The sequence below is a fragment of the Arachis hypogaea genome, chromosome 5, assembly GCF_003086295.3.
Source record: "Arachis hypogaea cultivar Tifrunner chromosome 5, arahy.Tifrunner.gnm2.J5K5, whole genome shotgun sequence".
In the NCBI taxonomy this organism is placed as follows: domain Eukaryota; kingdom Viridiplantae; phylum Streptophyta; class Magnoliopsida; order Fabales; family Fabaceae; genus Arachis; species Arachis hypogaea.
In genome coordinates this window covers 81,754,875-81,776,130 of record NC_092040.1, presented here as the reverse complement: position 1 = coordinate 81,776,130, position 21,256 = coordinate 81,754,875, and the positions used below count along the sequence as shown (strand labels likewise).

Here is a 21,256-nt window from a genome sequence, read left to right as displayed (position 1 = left end):
CTACTTCATTTTCACACAACACAAACCCCCTCTTGTACACCTTGACCGAAACACCTTCCCTCACTCTCCTCCATATTTTCTTCTTCTTCTTCTTCTCTTCTTTCTTCTCTTGCTCGAGGGCGAGCAATATTTTAAGTTTGGTGTGGTCAAAGCATAATCTTTTTGTTTTTCCATTACCATCAATGGCACCTAAGGCCGGAGAATCCTCTAGAAAAGGAAAAGGGAAGACAAAAGCTTCCACCTCTGAGTCATGGGAGATGGAAAGATTCATCTCCAAAAGCCATCAAGACCACTTCTATGATGTTGTGGCAAAGAAGAAGGTGATCCCTGAGGTCCCTTTCAAACTCAAGAAAAATGAGTATCCAGAGATCCGACATGAAATTCGAAGAAGAGGTTGGGAAGTCCTAACCAACCCCATGCAACAAGTCGGAATCTTAATGGTTCAAGAGTTCTATGCCAACGCATGGATCACTAGGAACCATGATCAAAGTGTGAATCCGAGTCCAAAGAATTATCTCACAATGGTTCGGGGGAAATACTTAGATTTTAGTCCGGAAAATGTGAGGTTGGCATTCCACTTGCCCATGATGCAAGGAGATGAACGCCCCTACACTAGAAGGGTCAACTTTAATCAAAGGTTGGACCAAGTCCTTATGGACATATGTGTGGAAGGAGCTCAATGGAAAAGAGACTCCAAAGGCAAGCCGGTTCAACTAAGAAGACTGGACCTCAAGCCTATGGCTAGAGGGTGGTTAGAGTTTATTCAACGCTCCATCATCCCCACTAGCAACCGATCTGAAGTTACTGTGGATCGGGCCATCATGATTCATAGCATCATGATTGGAGAGGAAGTAAAAGTTCATGAAGTCATCTCCCATGAATTCTACAAAATAGCCAAAAATTCCTCCACCATGGCAAGGCTAGCTTTTCCTCATCTTATTTGCCATCTATGTCACTCAGCTGGAGTTATCATAGAAGGAGACATCCTCATTGAAGAGGATAAGCCCATCACCAAGAAGAGGATGGAGCAAGCAAGAGAGACCCTCCACGGATCTCAAGAGATGCATGAGGAAGCTCATCATCAAGAAATCCCTGAGATGCCTCAAGGGCTGTACTTTCCTCCCAATAACTATTGGGAACAACTCAACACTTCCCTAGAAGATTTGAGCTACAATGTGGAACAATTAAGGGTGGAACATCATGAGCACTCCATCATTCTCCATGAAATAAGAGAAGATCAAAGAGCAATGAAGGAGGAGCAACAAAGGCAAGGAAGGGACATAGAAGAGCTTAACGACATTGTTGGTCCTTCAAGAAGAAAACGCCACTAAGGTGGATTCATTTCTTGTTCTTACTTTTCTGCTGTTCGGTTTTTATATTATATGTTTATCTATGTTTTGTGTCTCTACTTCATGATCATTAGTGTTTAGTAACTATGTCTTAAAGTTATGAATAATTCCATTAATCATTCACCTCTCTTAAATGAAAAATGTTTTTAATTCAAAAGAACAAAGAAGTACATGAATTCTGAATTTGTCCTTGAATTTAGTTTAATTATATTGATGTGGTGACAATACTTTTTGTTTTCTGAATGAATGCTTAAATAGTGCATATTTTTGATCTTGTTGTTTATGAATGTTAAAACTGTTCGCTCTTGAAAGAATGATGAACAAAGAGAAATGTTATTGATAATCTGAAAAATCATGAAATTGATTCTTGAAGCAAGAAAAAGCAGTGAAAAACAAAAGCTTGCGAAAAAAAATATGGCAAAAAAATAGAAAGAAAAAGAAATAGCAAGCAGAAAAACCAATAGCCCTTAAAACCAAAAGGCAAGGGTAAAAAGGATCCAAGGCTTTGAGCATCAATGGATAGGAGGGCCCAAGGAAATAAAATCAAAGCCTAAGCGGCTTTCACTTGTGTATTTTCAACGGTGGAGTTTCTACACACCATAGATTAAGGGTGTGGAGCTCTGCTGTACCTCAAGCTTCAATGCAATTACTATTATTTTCTTTCCAATTCGAATTATTCCTATTCTAAGATATTCGTTGCACTTCAACTTGATGAATGTGATGATTCGTGACACTCATCATCATTCTCACCTATGAACACGCGTGACTGACAACCACTTCCGTTCTGTGGTGCACGAAATTGTGATCATCAATTGCGCCATCAACATGGTATGCATAATTGTAATCTCAACTCTTTATCACAACTTCGCACAACTAACCAGCAAGTGCACTGGGTCGTCCAAGTAATAAACCTTTCGCGAGTAAGGGTCGATCCCACGGAGATTGTTGGTATGAAGCAGGCTATGGTCATCTTGTAAATCTCAGTCAGGCAGAATCAAATGGTTATGGATGATTTATGAATAAAGCATAAAGATAAAGATAGAGATACTTATGTAATTCATTGGTAAGAATTTCAGACAAGCGTATGGAGATGCTTTGTCCCTTCCGCCTCTCTGCTTTCCTATTGTCTTCATCCAATCCTTCTTACTCCTTTCCATGGCAAGCTGTATGTAGGGTTTCACCGTTGTCAGTGGCTACCTCCCATCCTCTCAATGAAAATGTTCTATGCACCCTGTCACGGCACGGCTAATCATCTGTCGGTTCTCAATCAGGTTGGAATAGAATCCAGTGATTCTTTTGCGTCTGTCACTAACGCCCAGCCTTCAAAAGTTTGAAGCTTGTCACAGTCATTCAATCATTGAATCCTACTCAGAATATCACAGACAAGGTTTAGACCTTCCAGATTCTCTTGAATGCCGCCATCAATTCTAGCTTATACCACGAAGATTCCGATTAAGGGATCCAAGAGATATCCACTCAATCTAAGGTAGAACGGAGGTGGTTGTCAGGCACACGTTCATAGGTGAGAATGATGATGAGTGTCACGGATCATCACATTCATCAAGTTGAAGAACAAGTGATATCTTAGAACAAGAACAAGCTGAATTGAATAGAAGAACAATAGTAATTGCATTAATACTCGAGGTACAGCAGAGCTCCACACCTTAATCTATGGTGTGTAGAAACTCCACCGTTGAAAATACATAAGAAAAAGGTTTAGGCGTGGCCGTGAGGCCAGCCCCCATGATCTAAGATAGCATAAGACTAAAGATAGCTACCCAGATGAGAATACAATAGTAAAAGGTCCTATTTGTAGAGAACTAGTAGCCTAAGGTTTACAAGGATGAGTAAATGACATAAAAATCCAATTTCGGGCCCTCTTGGTGTGTGCTTGGGCTGAGCATTGAAGCATTTTCGTGTAGAGACTTCTCTTGGAGTTAAACGCCAGCTTTTGTGCCAGTTTGGGCGTTTAACTCCCATTCTTGTGCCAGTTCCGGCGTTTAACGCCGGGCAGTTTTGAGCTGATTTGGAATGCCGGTTTGGGCCATCAAATCTCGGGCAAAGTATAGACTATTATATATTGCTGGAAAGCCCAGGATGTCTACTTTCCAACGCAGTTGAGAGCGCGCCAATTGGGCTTTTGTAGCTACAGAAAATCCACGTCGAGTGCAGAAAGGTCAGAATCCAACAGCATCTGCAGTCCTTTTCAGCCTCTGAATCAGATTTTTGCTCAGGTCCCTCAATTTCAGCCAGAAAATACCTGAAATCACAGAAAAACACATAAACTCATAGTAAAGTCCAGAAAAGTGAATTTTAACTAAAAACTAATAAAAGTATACTAAAAACTAACTAAAACATACTAAAAACATACTAAAAACAATGCCAAAAAGCGTGTAAATTATCCGCTCATCACAACACCAAACTTAAATTGTTGCTTGTCCCCAAGCAACTGAAAATCAAATAAGATAAAAAGAAGAGAATATGCAATGAACTCCAAAAACATCTATGAAGATCAGTATTAATTAGATGAGCGGGGCTTTAGCTTTTTGCCTCTGAATAGTTTTGGCATCTCACTCTATCCTTTGAAATTCAGAATGATTGGCTTCTATAGGAACTCAGAATCCAGATAGTGTTATTGATTCTCCTAGTTAAGTATTATGATTCTTGAACACAGCTACTTTATGAGTCTTGGCCGTGGCCCAAAGCACTCTGTCTTCCAGTATTACCACCGGATACATACATGCCACAGACACATAACTGGGTGAACCTTTTCAGATTGTGACCCAGCTTTGCTAGAGTCCCCAATTAGAGGTGTCCAGGGTTCTCAAGCACACTCTTTTTGCTTTGTATCACAACTTTATTTTTTTTCTTTTCTCTCTCTTTTTTTCCATTTTTCTCTCTCTTCAAGAATCATTTTTATGATTTTTCAGATCCTCAGTAACATGTCTCCTTTTTCATCATTCTTTCAAGAGCCAACATTCATGAACAACAAATTCAAAAGATTTATGCACTGTTCAAGCATACATTCAGAAACCAAAATATTGCCACCACATCAAAATAATTAATCTGTTATAAAATTTAAAATTCATGCAATTCTTCTCTTTTTCAATTAAGAACATTTTTCATTTAGGAAAGGTGATGGATTCATAGGACATTCATAACTTTAAGGCATAGACACTAAGACACTAATGATCATAAGACACAAACATAGATAGACATAAGCATGATTTTTTGAAAAACAGAAAAATAAAGAACAAGGAGATTAAAGAACGGGTCCACCTTAGTGATGGCGGCTTGTTCTTCCTCTTGAAGATCTTATGGAGTGCTTGAGCTCCTCAATGTCTCTTCCTTGCCTTTGTTGCTCCTCTCTCATGATTCTTTGATCTTCTTTAATTTCATGGAGGAGGATGGAATGTTCTTGGTGCTCCACCCTTAGTTATCCCATGTTGGAACTCAATTCTCCTAGGGAGGTATTGATTTGCTCCCAATAGTTTTGTGGAGAAAAGTGCATCCCTTGAGGCATCTCAGGGATTTCATGATGAGAGGGGTCTCTTGTTTGCTCCATCCTTTTCTTAGTGATGGGCTTGCCCTCATCAATGAGGGTGTCTCCCTCTATGTCAACTCTAACTGAATAACAGAGGTGACAAATGAGATGAGGAAAGGCTAACCTTGCCAAGGTAGAGGACTTGTCCGCCACCTTATAAAGTTCTTGGGATATAACCTCATGAACTTCTACTTCCTCTCCAATCATGATGTTATAAATCATGATAGCCCGGTATATAGTAACTTCGGACCGGTTGTTAGTCGGAATGATTGAGCGTTGGATAAACTCTAACCATCCTCTAGCCACGGGCTTGAGGTCATGCCTTCTCAGTTGAACCGGCTTTCCTCTTGAATCTCTCTTCCATTGAGCGCCCTCTTCACAAATGTCTATGAGGACTTGGTCCAACCTTTGATCAAAGTTGACCCTTCTAGTGTAAGGGTGTTCATCTCCTTGCATCATGGACAAGTTGAATGCCAACCTTACATTTTCTGGACTAAAATCCAAGTATTTCCCCCGAACCATTGTAAGCCAATCCTTTGGGTCCAGGTTCACACTTTGATCATGGTTCTTGGTGATCCATGCATTAGCATAGAACTCTTGAACCATTAAGATTCTGACTTGTTGAATGGGGTTGGTAAGAACTTCCCAACCTCTTCTTCGGATATCATGTCGGATCTCCGGGTATTCACTCTTTTTGAGTTTGAAAGGGACTTCAGGGATCACCTTCTTCATGGCTACAACTTCATAGAAGTGGTGTTGATGCACCTTTGAGATGAATCTCTCCATCTCCCATGACTCGGAGGTGGAAGCTTTTGCCTTCCCTTTCCTCTTTCTAGAGGTTTCTCCGGCCTTGGATGCCATAAATGGTTATGGAAAAACAAAAAGCAATGCTTTTACCACACCAAACTTAAAAGGTTTGCTCATCCTCGAGCAAAAGAAGAAAGAAGAGAGTAGAAGAAGAAGAAATAGAGGAGATGGAGATGGCTTTGTGGTTTAGCCAAAGGGAGAGAAGTAGTGTTTAGGTTGTGTGAAAATGAGGTAGTAAAGATGGGTTTATATAGGAGTGGAGAGAGGGGTAAGGTTCGGCTATGTGAGGGTGGGTTTAGGAAGGAAAGTGGGTTGAATTTGAATGGTAAGGTAGGTGGGGTTTTATGAAGGATGAATGTGAGTGGTGAAGAGAGATAGATTTGATAGGTGAGGGGTTTTTGGGGGAAGAGGTGTTGAGGTGATTGGTGAATGGGTGAAGAAGAGAGAGTGGTGGGGTAGGTAGGGATCTTGTGGGGTCCACAGATCCTGAGGTGTCAAGGAAAAGTCATCCCTGCACCAAGTGGCGAGCAAAAATGCTCTCTATGCCAATTCTGGCGTTAAACGCTGGGCTGGTGCCCATTTCTGGCTTTTAACGCCAACTTCTTGCCCTTTCCTGGCATTTAACGCCTAGAATGGTGCCAGACTGGGCGTTAAACGCCCATTTGCTGCTCTTACTGGTGTTTAAACGCCAGCAAGGTCTTCCTCCAGGGTGTGCTGTTTTTCTTTCAGTTTTTCATTCTGTTTTTGCTTTTTCAATTGATTTTGTGACTTCCCATGATCATCAACCTACAGAAAACATAAAATAACAAAGGAAAAATAGATAAATATAACATTGGGTTGCCTCCCAACAAACGCTTCTTTAATGTCACTAGCTTGACAGTGGGCTCTCATGGAGCCTCACATATGCTCAGAGCAATGTTGGAACCTCTCAACACCAAACTTAGAGTTTGAATGTGGGGGTTCAACACCAAACTTAGAAGTTGGTTGTGGCCTCCCAACACCAAACTTAGAGTTTGACTGTGGGGGCTCTGTTTTGAGAGAAGCTCTTCATGCTTCCTCTCCATGGTTATAGAGGGATATCCTTGAGCCTTAAACACAAGGGATTCTTCATTCACTTGAATGATCAATTCTCCTCTGTCAACATCAATCACAGCCTTTGCTGTGGCTAGGAAGGGTCTGCCAAGGATGATGGATTCATCCATGCACTTCCCAGTCTCTAAGACTATGAAATCAGCAGGGATGTAATGGTCTTCAACATTTACCAGAACATCCTCTACAAGTCCATAAGCTTGTTTTCTTGAATTGTCTGCCATCTCTAGGGAGATTTTTGCAGCTTGCACCTCAAAGATCCCTAGCTTCTCATTACAGAGAGGGGCATGACATTTATGCTTGACCCTAGGTCACACAGAGCCTTCTTGAAGGTCATGGTGCCTACTGTACAAGGTATTGAGAACTTCCCAGGGTCCTGTCTCTTTTGAGGTAATCTCTACCTAGTCAAGTTATCCAGCTCTTTGGTGAGCAAAGGGGGTTCATCCTCCCAAGTCTCATTACCAAATAACTTGTCATTTAGCTTCATGATTGCTCCAAGGTACTTGGCAACTTGCTCTTCAGTGACATCTTCATCCTCTTCAGAGGAAGAATACTCATCAGAGCTCATGAATGGCAAAAGTAAATCCAATGGAATCTCTATGGTCTCAGTGTGAGCCTCAGATTCCCATGGTTCCTCATTAGGGAACTCATTGGAGGCCAGTGAACGTCCATTGAGGCCTCCCTCAGTGGCACTCAATGCCTCTTCCTCCTCTCCAAATTCGGACATGTAGGTCATGTTAATGGCCTTGCACTCTCCTTTTGGATTCTCTTCTGTATTGCTTGGAAGAGTGCTAGGAGGGAGTTCAGTAATTTTCTTACTCAGCTGACCCACTTGTGCCTCCAAGTTTCTAATGGAGGACCTTGTTTCAGTCATGAAACTTTGAGTGATTTTGATTAGATCAGAGACCATGGTTGCTAAGTCAGAGTGGCTCTGCTTAGAATTCTCTGTCTGTTGCTGAGAAGATGATGGAAAAGGCTTGCCATTGCTAAACCTGTTTCTTCCACCATTATTGTTGTTGAAACCTTGTTGAGGTCTCTGTTGATCCTTCCATGAAAGATTTGGATGATTTCTCCATGAAGGATTATAGGTGTTTCTATAGGGTTCTCCCATGTAATTCACCTCTTCCATTGAAGGGTTCTCAGGATCATAAGCTTCTTCTTCAGATGAAGCGTCCTTAGTACTGCCTGGTGCAGCTTGCATTCCAGACAGACTTTGAGAAATCATATTGACTTGCTGAGTCAATATTTTGTTCTGAGCCAATATGGCATTCAGAGTATCAATCTCAAGAACTCCTTTCTTCTGATTCGTCCCATTGTTCACAGGATTCCTTTCAGAAGTGTACATGAATTGGTTATTTGCAACCATTTCAATTAGTTCTTGAGCTTCTGCAGGCGTCTTTTTCAGATGAAGAGAGCCTCCAGCAGAACTATCCAATGACATCTTGGACAGTTCAAACAGACCATCATAGAAGATACCTATGATGCTCCATTCAAAAAGCATGTCAGAAGGACACTTTCTGATCAATTGTTTGTATCTTTTCCAAACTTCATAGAGGGATTCACCTTCCGTTTGTCTGAAGGTTTGGACTTCCACTCTAAGCTTACTCAATTTTTGAGGTGGAAAGAACTTTGCCAAGAAGGCATTGACTAGCTTTTCCCAAGAGTTCAGGCTTTCTTTAGGTTGTGAGTCCAACCATATCCTAGCTCTGTCTCTTATAGCAAAAGGGAATAGCATAAGTCTGTAGACCTCAGGGTCAACCCCATTGGTTTTGACAGTGTCACAAATTTGCAAGAACTCAGCTAGAAACTGATGAGGATCTTCCAATGGAAGTCCATGAAACTTGCAATTCTGTTGCATTAGAGAAACTAATTGAGGCTTAACCTCAAGGTTGTTTGCTCCAATGGCAGGGATAGAGATGCTTCTCCCATAGAAGTCGGGAGTAGGTGCATTAAAGTCACCCAGCATCTTCCTTGCATTGTTGGCATTGTTGTTGTTTTCGGCTGCCATGTCTTCTTCTTTGAGGATTTCTGTTAGGTCCTCTACAGAGAATTGTGCTTTAGCTTCTCTTAGCTTTCACTTCAAGGTCCTTTTAGGTTCAGGGTCAGCCTCAACAAGAATGCTTTTGTCTTTGCTCCTGCTCATATGAAAAAGAAAAGAACAAGAAAATATGGAATCCTCTATGTCACAGTATAGAGATTCCTTGAGGTGTCAGAGGAAAAGAAAAATAGAAGGAAGAGGTAGAAAATGCGAACTTATCAAGGAAAGATGGAGTTCGAATTGTGCATTGAGGAGTAGTGTTAGTGCATAAATAGAAGGATGTGAGAAGAGGGGAAGAAAGTTTTGAAAATAAGTTAAAAAGATTTTAAAAACATTTTGAAAAAGATTAATTGATTTTCAAAAACTAAGAGCGGAAAAGAAATTAAGTGATTTTTGAAAAAGATTTTGCAATAAGAAATTAAAAAGATATGATTGAAAACTATTTTGAAAAAGATGTGATTTAAGAAGATATGATTGAAAAAGATATAGTTTTAAAAAGACATGATTGAGAAGATATGATTTGAAAAACAATTTAAAAAGATTTGATTTTGAAAATTAATGACTTGGCTAACAAGAAAAGATATGATTCAAACATTAAACCTTTCTCATCAGGAAAGGAAACATACTTGAATTGTTGAATCAAATAATTAATTGTTAGCAAGTATTTTTGAAAATGGAAATAAATTGATTTTGAAAACATATGATTGAAAAGATTTGATTTGAAAAAGATTTGATTTTGAAAAATTTTGAAAACTTGAAAAAAATTGGCATTAAAAACAAAATCTTCCCTCTTGTGCCATCCTGGGGTTAAACGCCCAGAATGGTGCACATTCTGGCGTTTAACGCCCAAAACTCACCCCTTTTGGGCGTTAAACGCCCCCTTTTGGGCGTTAAACGCCCAGCCAGGCACCCTGGCTGGCGTTTAAACACCAGTTTGCCTTCCTCACTGGGTGTTTTGAACGCCCAGCTTTTTCTGTATAATTCCTCTACTGTATGTTCTGAATCTTCAATTCTCTGTATTATTGACTTGAAAAGACACAAATAAAATTTTTTTGGATTTTTAATAATGAGGAATAATCAAAATGCAACTAAAATCAAATAACAATGCATGCATAACACCAAACTTAGCAGTTTGTATACCATTGACACTAACAAATGAGAATGCATATGAGAATCAAAACACTCAAGTCAAGAGAATTTAAAGATCAGAGCAAGGAAATCATCAAGAATAACTTGAAGATTAATGAAGACACATGCATGAATGCAAGAAGAATAGAAACATGCAATTGACACCAAACTTAAAATGAGCCTAGTGTCTCAATAAGAAACATAAAATATTTTTATTTTTTTTATGATTTTGTAATTTTTTTGGTTTTTTCGAAAATTAAGTGGAAAAGAAAATAAAGATATCAAAATTCTTAATGAGAATTCCAGGAATCATGCAATGTTAGTCTAAAGCTTCAGTCTAAAGGAATTAGACATGGCTAGCCAAGCTTCAGCAGGACATTGCGTTCAAGAGCTAAATTGATGAAAATCAATCAGCTTTGGTGATGATAAGAACATCACCTCGAAACACTAGAATTCATTCTTAAGAACTCTGAAGAAAAATACCTAATCTAAGCAATAAGATGAACCGTCAGTTGTCCAAACTCGAACAATCCCCGGCAACGGCGCCAAAAACTTGGTGCACGAAATTGTGATCATCAATGGCGCCATCAACATGGTATGCACAATTGTAATCTCAACTCTTTATCACAACTTCGCACAACTAACCAGCAAGTGCACTGGGTCGTCCAAGTAATAAACCTTACGCGAGTAAGGGTCGATCCCACGGAAATTGTTGGTATGAAGCAAGCTATGGTCATCTTGTAAATCTCAGTCAGGCAGAATCAAATGGTTATGGATGATTTATGAATAAAGCATAAAGATAAAGATAGAGATACTTATGTAATTCATTGGTAAGAATTTCAGACAAGCGTATGGAGATGCTTTGTCCCTTCCGTCTCTTTGCTTTCCTACTGTCTTCATCCAATCCTTCTTACTCCTTTCCATGGCAAGCTGTATGTAGGGTTTCACCGTTGTCAGTGGCTACCTCCCATCCTCTCAGTGAAAATGTTCTACGCACCCTGTCATGGCACGGCTAATCATCTGTCAGTTCTCAATCAGGTTGGAATAGAATCCAGTGATTCTTTTGCGTCTGTCACTAACGCCCAGCCTTCAGGAGTTTGAAGCTCGTCACAGTCATTCAATCATTGAATCCTACTCAGAATACCACAGACAATGTTTAAACCTTCCGGATTCTCTTGAATGCCGCCATCAATTCTAGCTTATACCACGAAGTTTTCGATTAAGGGATCCAAGAGATATCCACTCAATCTAAGGTAGAACGGAGGTGGTTGTCAGGCACACGTTCATAGGTGAAAATGATGATGAGTGTCACGGATCATCACATTCATCAAGTTGAAGAACAAGTGATATCTTAGAACAAGAACAAGCTGAATTGAATAGAAGAACAATAGTAATTGCATTAATACTCGAGGTACAGCAGAGCTCCACACCTTAATCTATGGTGTGTAGAAACTCCACCGTTGAAAATACATAAGAAAAAGGTCTAGGCATGGCCGTGAGGCCAGCCTCCATGATCTAAGATAGCATAAGACTAAAGATAGCTACGGGTGGACGAAATTGTGATCCTCAAAGTTGGACTCTTTGTACTTGTATGAAATTTAATTCGAGATAATAATGGCTCTTGGCTATGTGTGGACATAACTCCGTTCAACTAACCAGCAAGTGTACTGGGTCGTCCACGTAATAAACCTTACGTGAGTAAGGGTCGATCCCACAGAGATTGTTGGTATGAAGCAAGCTATGGTCAACTTGTAAATCTTAGTCAGGCTGATTTAAATAAATTATGGAATTTGGAAAATCAAATAACAGCAAATAAAGATAAAGTTACTCATGTATTTCCATGGTGTGAATTTCAGATAGGTGTATGGAGATGCTGTGCTCCTCCTGAATCTCTGCTTTCCTACTGTTTTTATCCAATTTTATCACTCCCTACTATGGCAAGCTGTATGTAGGGCATCACCGTTGTCAATGGCTATATCCCATCCTCTCAGTGAAAATGGTCCAAATGCTCTGTCACAGCACGGCTAATCATCTGTCGGTTCTCAATCAGGTTGGAATAGAATCCCTTGATTCTTTTGCGTCTGTCACTAATGCCCAGCCTTCAGGAGTTTGAAGCTCGTCACAATCATTCAATCCTAGAATCCTACTCGGAATACCATAGACAAGGTTTAGACTTTCCGGATTCTCATGAATGCCGCCATCAATTCTAGCTTATACCACGAAGATTCTGATTAAGGAATATAAGAGATATGCGCCCGGCCTAAGGTAGAACGGAAGTGGTTGTCAATCACGCGCGTTCATAGGTGAGAATGATGATGAGTGTCACAGATCATCACATTCATCAAGTTGAAGTGCAACGAATATCTTAGAATAGGAATAAAGAGAATTGAATAGAAAGTAATAGTAATTGTATTGAAACTTGAGGTACAGCAGAGCTCCACACCCTTAATCTATGGTGTGTAGAAACTCCACCGTTGAAAATACATAAGTGAGAGGTCCAGGCATGGCCAAATGGCCAGCCCCCATGATCTGAGAACTAATCGTCCCAAGATGTCTAATACACTAATAAAAATTCCTATTTATAATAAACTAGCTACTAGGGTTTACATGAGTAAGTAATTGACGCATAAATCCACTTCCGGGGCCCACTTGGTGTATGTTTGGGCTGAGCTTGATCTATCCACGAGCTGAGGCTTCTCTTGGAGTTGAACTCCAAGTTATAGCGTGTTTTGGGCGTTCAACTCCGGATCATGACGTGTTTCTGGCGTTTAACTACAGACAGCAGCATGTACTTGGCGTTCAACGCCACTTTACGTCGTCAATATCCGAATAAAGTATAGACTATTATGTATTGCTGGAAAGCTCTGGATGGCTACTTTCCAACGCCGTTGAGAGTGCGCCATTTGGAGTTCTGTAGCTCCAGAAAATCTATTTTGAGTGCAGGGAGGTCAGATTCCAACAGCATCAGCAGTCCTTTTGTCAGCCTTTTTCAGAGTTTTGCTCAAGTCCCTCAATTTCAGCCAGAAATGACCTGAAATCACAGAAAAACACACAAACTCATAGTAAAGTCCAGAAATGTGAATTTAACATAAAAACTAATGAAAACATCCCTAAAAGTAGCTTGAACTTACTAAAAACTACCTAAAAACAATGCCAAAAAGCGTATAAATTATCCGCTCATCACAACACCAAACTTAAATTGTTGCTTGTCCACAAGCAACTGAAAATCAAATAGGATAAAAAGAAGAGAATATACTATAAATTCCAGAATATCAATGAATATTAATTATAATTAGAAGAGCGAGACTTGTAGCTTTTTGCTTCTGAACAGTTTTGGCATCTCATTTTTTTCTTTGAAGTTTAGAATGATTGGCTTCTCTAGGAACTTAGAATTTTGGATAGTGTTATTGATTCTCCTAGTTAAGTATGTTGATTCTTGAACACAGCTACTTTTCTAAGTCTTGGCCGTTGCCCTAAGCATTTTGTTTTCTAGTATTACCACCGGATACATAAATGCCACAGACACATGACTGGGTGAACCTTTTCAGATTATGACTCAGCTTTGCTAGAGTCCCCAGTTAGAGGTGTCCAGAGCTCTTAAGCACACTCTTTTTGCTTTGGATCACGACTTTAACCATTCAGTCTCAAGCTTTTCACTTGGACCTTCATGACACAAGCACATGGTTAGGGACAGCTTGATTTAGCCGCTTAGGCCTGGATTTTATTTCCTTGGGCCCTCCTATCCATTGATGCTCAAAGCCTTGGATCCTTTTTACCCTTGCCTTTTGGTTTTAAGGGCTATTGGCTTTTTCTGCTTGCTTTTTCTTTCTTTCTTTCTATATTTTTTTCGCCATTTTTTTTCGTAAGAATAAATTTGAAATTCATGTACTTCTTGTTCTTTTGAATTAAAACATTTTTCATTTAAGAAAGGTGAAGGATTAATGGAATTATTCATAACTTTAAGACATGGTTACTACATACTAATGATCATGAAGATAAACATAACATAGAAACCGAAAAATAGAAAGAAATAAGAACAAGGAATGAATCCACCTTAGTGGCGTCTTCTTCTTGAAGGTCCAACAATGTCTTTAAGCTCTTCTATGTCCCTTCCTTGCCTTTGTTACTCCTCCCTCATTGCTCTTTGATCTTCTCTTATTTCATGGAGAATGATGGAGTGCTCATGATGTTCCACCCTTAATTGTTCAACATTGTGGCTCAAATCTTCTAAGGAGGTATTGAGTTGTTCCCAATAGTTATTGGGAGGAAAGTGCATCCCTTGAGGCATCTCAGGGATTTCTTGATGATGAGCTTCCTCATGCATCTCTTGAGAACCGTGAAAGGTCTCTCTTGCTTGCTCCATCCTCTTCTTGGTGATGGGCTTATCCTCTTCAATGGAGATGTCTCCTTCTATGATAACTCCAGCTGAGTAACATAGATGGCAAATAAGGTGAGGAAAAGCTAGCCTTGCCATGGTGGAGGGCTTGTCGGCTATTTTGTAGATTTCATTGGAGATGACCTCATGAACTTCTACTTCCTCTCCAATCATGATGCTATGAATCATGATGGCCCGATCCACAGTAACTTCAGATCGGTTGCTAGTGGAAATGATGGAGCGTTGAATGAACTCCAACCATCCTCTAGCCACAGGCTTGAGGTCCAGTCTTCTTAGTTGAACTGGCTTGCCTTTGGAGTCTCTTTTCCATTGAGCTCCTTCCACGCATATGTCCATTAGGACTTGGTCCAACCTTTGATTAAAGTTGACCCTTCTAGTGTAGGGGCGTTCATCTTCTTGCATCATGGGCAAGTGGAATGCCAACCTCACATTTTCTGGACTAAAATCTAAGTATTTCCCCCGAACCATTGTGAGATAATTCTTTGGACTCGGGTTCATACTTTGATCATGGTTCCTAGTGATCCATGCATTGGCATAGAACTCTTGACCCATTAAGATTCTGACTTGTTGCATGGGGTTGGTTAGGACTTCCCAACCGCTTCTTCGGATTTCATGTCGGATCTCCGGATACTCATTTTTCTTGAGCTTGAAAGGGACCTCAGGGATCACCTTCTTCTTTGCCACATCATCATAGAAGTGGTCTTGATGGCTCTTGGAGATGAATCTTTCCATCTCCCATGACTCGGAGGTGGAAGCTTTTGTCTTCCCTTTTCCTTTTCTAGAGGATTCTCCGGCCTTAGGTGCCATTGATGGTAATGGAAAACAAAAAAGATTATGCTTTGACCACACCAAACTTAAAGTATTGCTCGTCCTCGAGCAATAGAAGAAAGAAGAGAAGAAGAAGAAGAAGAGAATATGGAGGAGAAGTGGAAGTGTAGGTTCGGCCAAGGTGAAGAAGAGGGGGTTGTGTTGTGTGAAAATGAAGTAGAAAGGAAGGGTATATATAGGGAGAGGGGAGAGGGTAGGTTCGGCCATTTAGGGTGGGATTGGGTGGGAAATGTTTTTGAATTTTGAAGGTGGGTGGGGTTTATGGGGAAGAGTGGATGGATGTGAGGGGTGAATAGGTGATTGGGAAGAGAGATTGAGGTGATTGGTGAAGGGTTTTTGGGAAGTGTGACATGGGGAAGAGTAAAATAGGATTAGGAGGTAAGGTGGGAATATAGTAGGTGGGGATCCTATGGGGTCCACAGATCCTGAGGTGTCAAGGAATTCCATCCCTGCACCAAATAGGCATGTAAAACGCCTTTGCACACCATTCTGGCATTTAAACGCCGAGTCGTGCACGTTCTGGGCGTTCAACGCCCATGTAAAGCATGTTTCTGGCGTTGAACGCCAGTTTCATGCTTGTTACTGGCGTTCAGTGCCAGCTTTTCCTCTAGGCACATTCCTGGCGCTCAGCGCCAGAATGTTGCTTATTTCTGGCGTTCAGCGCCAGATTCATGCTCTGTTCTGGCGTTGAATGCCAGCCAGATGCTCCTTACTGGTGTTGAACGCCAGCCTGTGCTTCCTCCAGGGTGTGATTTTTCTTCTACTATTTTTGATTCTGTTTTTAATTTTTATATTTTTTTTCGTGACTCCACATGATCTTGTACCTAATAAAAAACAAAATAACAATAAAATAAAAATTAGATAAATAAAATTGGGTTGCCTCCCAACAAGCGCTTCTTTAATGTCAATAGCTTGACAGTGGCTCTCATGGAGCCACAAAGGTGATAAGGTCAATGTTGTATAGTCCCAACACCAAACTTAGAGTTTGGATATGGGAGCTTGATACCAAACTTATAGTTTGGTTGTGGCCTCACAACACCAAACTTAGAGTTTGACTGTGGGGGCTCTTCTTGACTCTGAATTGAGAGAAGCTCTTCATGCTTACTCTCTTTTGTCACAGAGGGATGGCCATGTGCCTTAAACACAAGGTAGTCCCCATTCAATTGAAGGACTAGTTCACCTCTGTTGACATCTATCACAGCTCCTGCTGTGGCTAGGAAAGGTCTTCCAAGGATAATGCATTCATCCTCTTCCTTCCTAGTGTCTAAGATTATGAAATCAGCAGGGATATAAAGGCCTTCAACCTTTACTAACACGTCCTCCACTATTCCATAAGCTTGTCTCAATGACTTGTCTGCCAATTGTAATGAGAACAAGGCAGGTTATACCTCAATGATCCCAAGCTTCTCCATTACAGAGAGTGGCATAAGATTTATCCCTGACCCCAGATCACATAGAGCTTTTTCAAAGGTCATGGTGCCTATGGTACAAGGTATTAAGAACTTGCCAGGATCTTGTTTCTTTTGAGGTAGAGTTTGCTGAATCCAGGTATCTAGTTCATTAATGAGCAAGGGAAGTTCACTTTCCCAAGTCTCATTACCAAACAACTTGGCATTCAGCTTCATGATAGCTCCTAAATATTGAGCAACTTGCTCTCCAGTCACATCTTCATCCTCTTCAGAGGAAGAATAGTCTTCAGAGCTCATGAATGGCAGAAGGAGATTTAATAGAATCTCTATGGTCTCTGTATGAGTCTCAGATTCCTTTGGATCCTTAATAGGAAACTCCTTCTTGGTTGAAGGACGTCCCAAGAGGTCTTCCTCACTAGGATTTTCATCCTCCTCCTCCCTTGTGCATTCGTCCATATTGATTACATCAATGGCCTTGCACTCTCCTTTTGGATTCTCTTCTATATTGCTTGGGAGAATACTGGGAGGAGTTTCACTGACTTTTTTACTCAGCTGGCCCACTTGTGCCTCCAGATTTCTGATGGAGGATCTTGTTTCACTCATGAAACTAAAAGTGGCTTTTGACAGATCAGAGACTAGATTGGCTAAATTAGAAGTGTTTTGTTCAAAATTCTCTGTCTGTTGCTGAGAAGATGATGGAAAAGGCTTGTTATTGCTCAGCCTATTGCGTCCACCATTGCTAAAGCCTTGTTGAGGCTTTTGTTGATCCTTCCATGAGAAATTTGGATGATTTCTCCATGATGAGTTATAGGTGTTTCCATAAGGTTCAGCCATGTAATTAACCTCTGCCATGGCAGGATTCTCAGAATCATAAGCTTCTTCAGAAGCTGCCTTTTTAGTACTGTTGGATGCATGTTGCCATCCATTCAGATTTTGAGAGATCATGTTGACCTGTTGAGTCAACACTTTGTTTTGAGTCAATATGGCATTCAGAGCATCAATTTCAAGAACTCTTTTCTTCTGAGGTATCCCATTATTCACGGAATTCCTCTCAGAAGTGTACATGAATTGGTTGTTTGCAACCATATCAATGTGTTCTTGAGCCTTTTCAGGCGTTTTCTTTAGGTGAATAGATCCATCTGCAGAATGGTCCAATGACATTTTCGAAAATTCAGACAGGCCATAATAGAATATATCTAATATGGTCCATTCTGAAAACATGTCAGATGGACATCTTTTGGTCAGCTGCTTGTATCTTTCCCAAGCTTCATAGAGGGATTCACCATCTTTTTGTTTGAAGGTTTGAACATCTACTCTCAGCTTGCTCAGCTTTTGAGGAGGAAAGAATTTATCCAAGAAGGCAGTGACCAGCTTATCCCAGGAGTCCAGGCTATCCTTGGGTTGTGAATCCAACCATATTCTAGCTCTGTCTCTTACAACAAAGGGGAAAAGCATGAGTCTGTAGACTTCAGGATCAACTCCATTCGTCTTTACAGTCTCACAGATCTGCAAGAACTCAGTTAAAAACTGGTAAGGATCTTCAGATGGAAGTCCATAAAACTTGCAGTTTTGTTGCATTAAGGCAACTAGCTGAGGTTTCAGCTCAAAATTATTGGCTCCAATGGTAGGAATGGAGATGCTTCTTCCATCAAATTTGGATGTTGGCTTTGTGAAGTCACCAAGCATTCTCCTTGCATTATTATTATTTTTGGCTGCCATCTCCTTCTCTTGTTCTAATGTTTCTGAAAGGTTACCTTTAGATTGTTGTAACTTAGCTTCTCTTAATTTTCTCTTCAGAGTCCTTTCAGGTTCTGGATCAACTTCAACAAGAGTGCCTTTTTCCTTGTTCATGCTCATATGAAAGAGAAGAAAACAAGAAAAGAAAGAGGAATCCTCTATCTCACAGTATAGAGATTCCTTTATGTTAGCAGAAAAAGAAAGGGGAGAAGAGTAAAGAAGAATGGGTTCGGATTTTTAGGTGAAGAGAGGTGAAGAGAAGTGTTAGTAATTAAATAATTAAATAGAATAAGAGTGAAGAGATAGAAAATTCGAAAATAATTTAAAAAAAGGGTTAGTAATTTTCGAAAATTAGAAATAAGATAAGATTAAAATTAAAATTTAAAACAAAAAGAATTTTTGAAAAAGAGATGAGATATTTTCAAAAATTAGAGAGGGAAAAGTAGTTAGGTGGTTTTAAAAAAGATAAGAAACAAACAAAAAGTCAAAGAGTTAGTTGAAAAAGATATTAAAATCAAATTTGAAAAGATAAGAAGATAAGAGGTTAGATAAGATATTTTGAAATCAATTTTTGAAAAAGATAAAATTTTTGAAAAAGATAAGATAAAAGATAAAAAGATTTAATTTTTTAAAATGACTTAACTAACAAGAAACTACAAGATAAGATTCTAGAAATTAAAGATTGAACCTTTCTTAACAAGAAAGTAACAAACTTCAAATTTTTGAACCAATCACATTAATTGTTAGCCTATTTTCGAAAATATGATATAAAAGATAAGAAAAAGATTTTGAAAATAATTTTAGAAAATATTTTTAAAGTTTTCAAAAAATAGAAAAAAAATGAAAAAGATATGATTTTTTTTAAAAGGATTTTGAAAATATAAGATTTTTAAAATTGAAAATTTGACTTGACTTGTAAGAAACAACTAATTTTGACAATTTTTGACTAAGTCAACTCAAATTTTCGAAAATTATGAGAAAAATAAGGAAAAGATATATTTTTGATTTTTGAATTTTTAATTATGAGAGAGAAAAAACACAAACATGACCCAAAACTTAAAAATTTTGGATCAAAACACATGATGCATGTAAGAACACTATGAATGTCAAGATGAACACCAAGAACACTTTGAAGATCATGATGAACATCAAGAACATGATTTTGAAAAATTTTGATGCAAAGAAAACATGCAAGACACCAAACTTAGAAATTTTTAATGCTTGGAAAATATGAATGCAAAAATGCATATGAAAAACAACAAACAACACAAAACAAGAAAACATCAAGATCAAACAAGAAGACTTACCAAGAACAACTTGAAGATCATGAAGAACACCATGAATGCATGAATTTTTTTCGAAAAATGCAAGAAAAATTTTTAAAGCATGCAATTGACACCAAACTTAAAATTTGACTCAAGACTCAAACAAGAACACAAAATATTTTTGGTTTTTTTGATTTTATGATTTTTTTTTGGATTTTTATTAATTTTTTCGAAAATAAAGTTTGGAAAAACGAAAAAGAAAAGAAAAATTTTGAAAAATATTTTTTAAAAGAAAATTACCTAATCTGAGCAACAAGATGAACCGTCAGTTGTCCATACTCGAACAATCCCTGGCAACGGCGCCAAAAACTTGGTGGACGAAATTGTGATCCTCAAAGTTGGACTCTTTGTACTTGTATGAAATTTAATTCAAGATAATAATGGCTCTTGGCTATGTGTGGACACAATTCCGTTCAACTAACCATTTGGAGTTCTGTAGCTCAAGAAAGTCCCTTTTGAGTGCAGGGAGGTCAGATTCCAACAGCATCAGCAGTCCTTTTGTCATCCTTTTTCAAAGTTTTGCTCAAGTCCCTCAATTTTAGCCAGAAATTACCTGAAATCACAGAAAAACACACAAACTCATAGTAAAGTCCAGAAATGTGAATTTAACATAAAAACTAATGAAAACATCCCTAAAAGTAGCTTGAACTTACTAAAAACTACCGAAAAACAATACAAAAAAGCGTATAAATTATCCGCTCATCAGCTACCCAGATGAGAATACAATAGTAAAAGGTCCTATTTGTAGAGAACTAGTAGCCTAGGGTTTACAAGGATGAGTAAATGACATAAAAATCCACTTCCGGGCCCACTTAGTGTGTGCTTGGGCTGAGCATTGAAGCATTTTCGTGTAGAGACTTCTCTTGGAGTTAAACGCCAGCTTTTGTGCCAGTTTGGGCATTTAACTCCCATTCTTGTGCCAGTTCCGGCGTTTAACGCCGGGCAGTTTTGAGCTGATTTGGAACGCCGGTTTGTGCCATCAAATCCCGGACAAAGTATGGACTATTATATATTGCTGGAAAGCCCAGGATGTCTACTTTCCAACGCAGTTGAGAGCGCGCCAATTGAGCTTCTGTAACTCCAGAAAATTCACTTCGAGTGCAGGGAGGTCAGAATCCAACAGCATCTGCAGTCCTTTTTAGCCTCTGAATCAGATTTTTGCTCAGGTCCCTCAATTTCAGCCAGAAAATACCTGAAATCACAGAAAAACACACAAAATCATAGTAAAGTACAGAAAAGTGAATTTTAACTAAAAACTAATAAAAGTATACTAAAAACTAACTAGAACATACTAAAAACAATGCCAAAAAGCGTATAAATTATCCGCTCATCATTCTACCTTGGCCGAGCGCATATCTCTTGGATTCCTTAATCAGAATCTTCGTGGTATAAGCTAGAATTGATGGCGGCATTCATGGGAATCTGGAAGGTCTAACCTTGTCTGTGGTATTCCGAGTAGGATTCCGGAATTGAATGACTGTGACGAGCTTCAAACTCCTGAAGGCTGGGCGTTAGTGACAGACGCAAAAGAATCAAGGGATTCTACTCCAACCTGATTGAGAACCGACAGATGATTAGCCGTGCTGTGACAGAGCATTTGGACCTT

General features: G+C 39.3%; 1 non-coding gene across 1 annotated transcript; it reads left to right on the top strand.

The window, feature by feature from the left end:
* The first annotated feature begins 17,807 nt into the window (after positions 1-17,807).
* Positions 17,808-17,911, top strand: LOC112804506 (small nucleolar RNA R71). The gene has a single exon (XR_003203119.1). It is a non-coding gene; the product is annotated as a small nucleolar RNA R71 (small nucleolar RNA).
* The last annotated feature ends 3,345 nt before the right edge of the window (positions 17,912-21,256 follow it).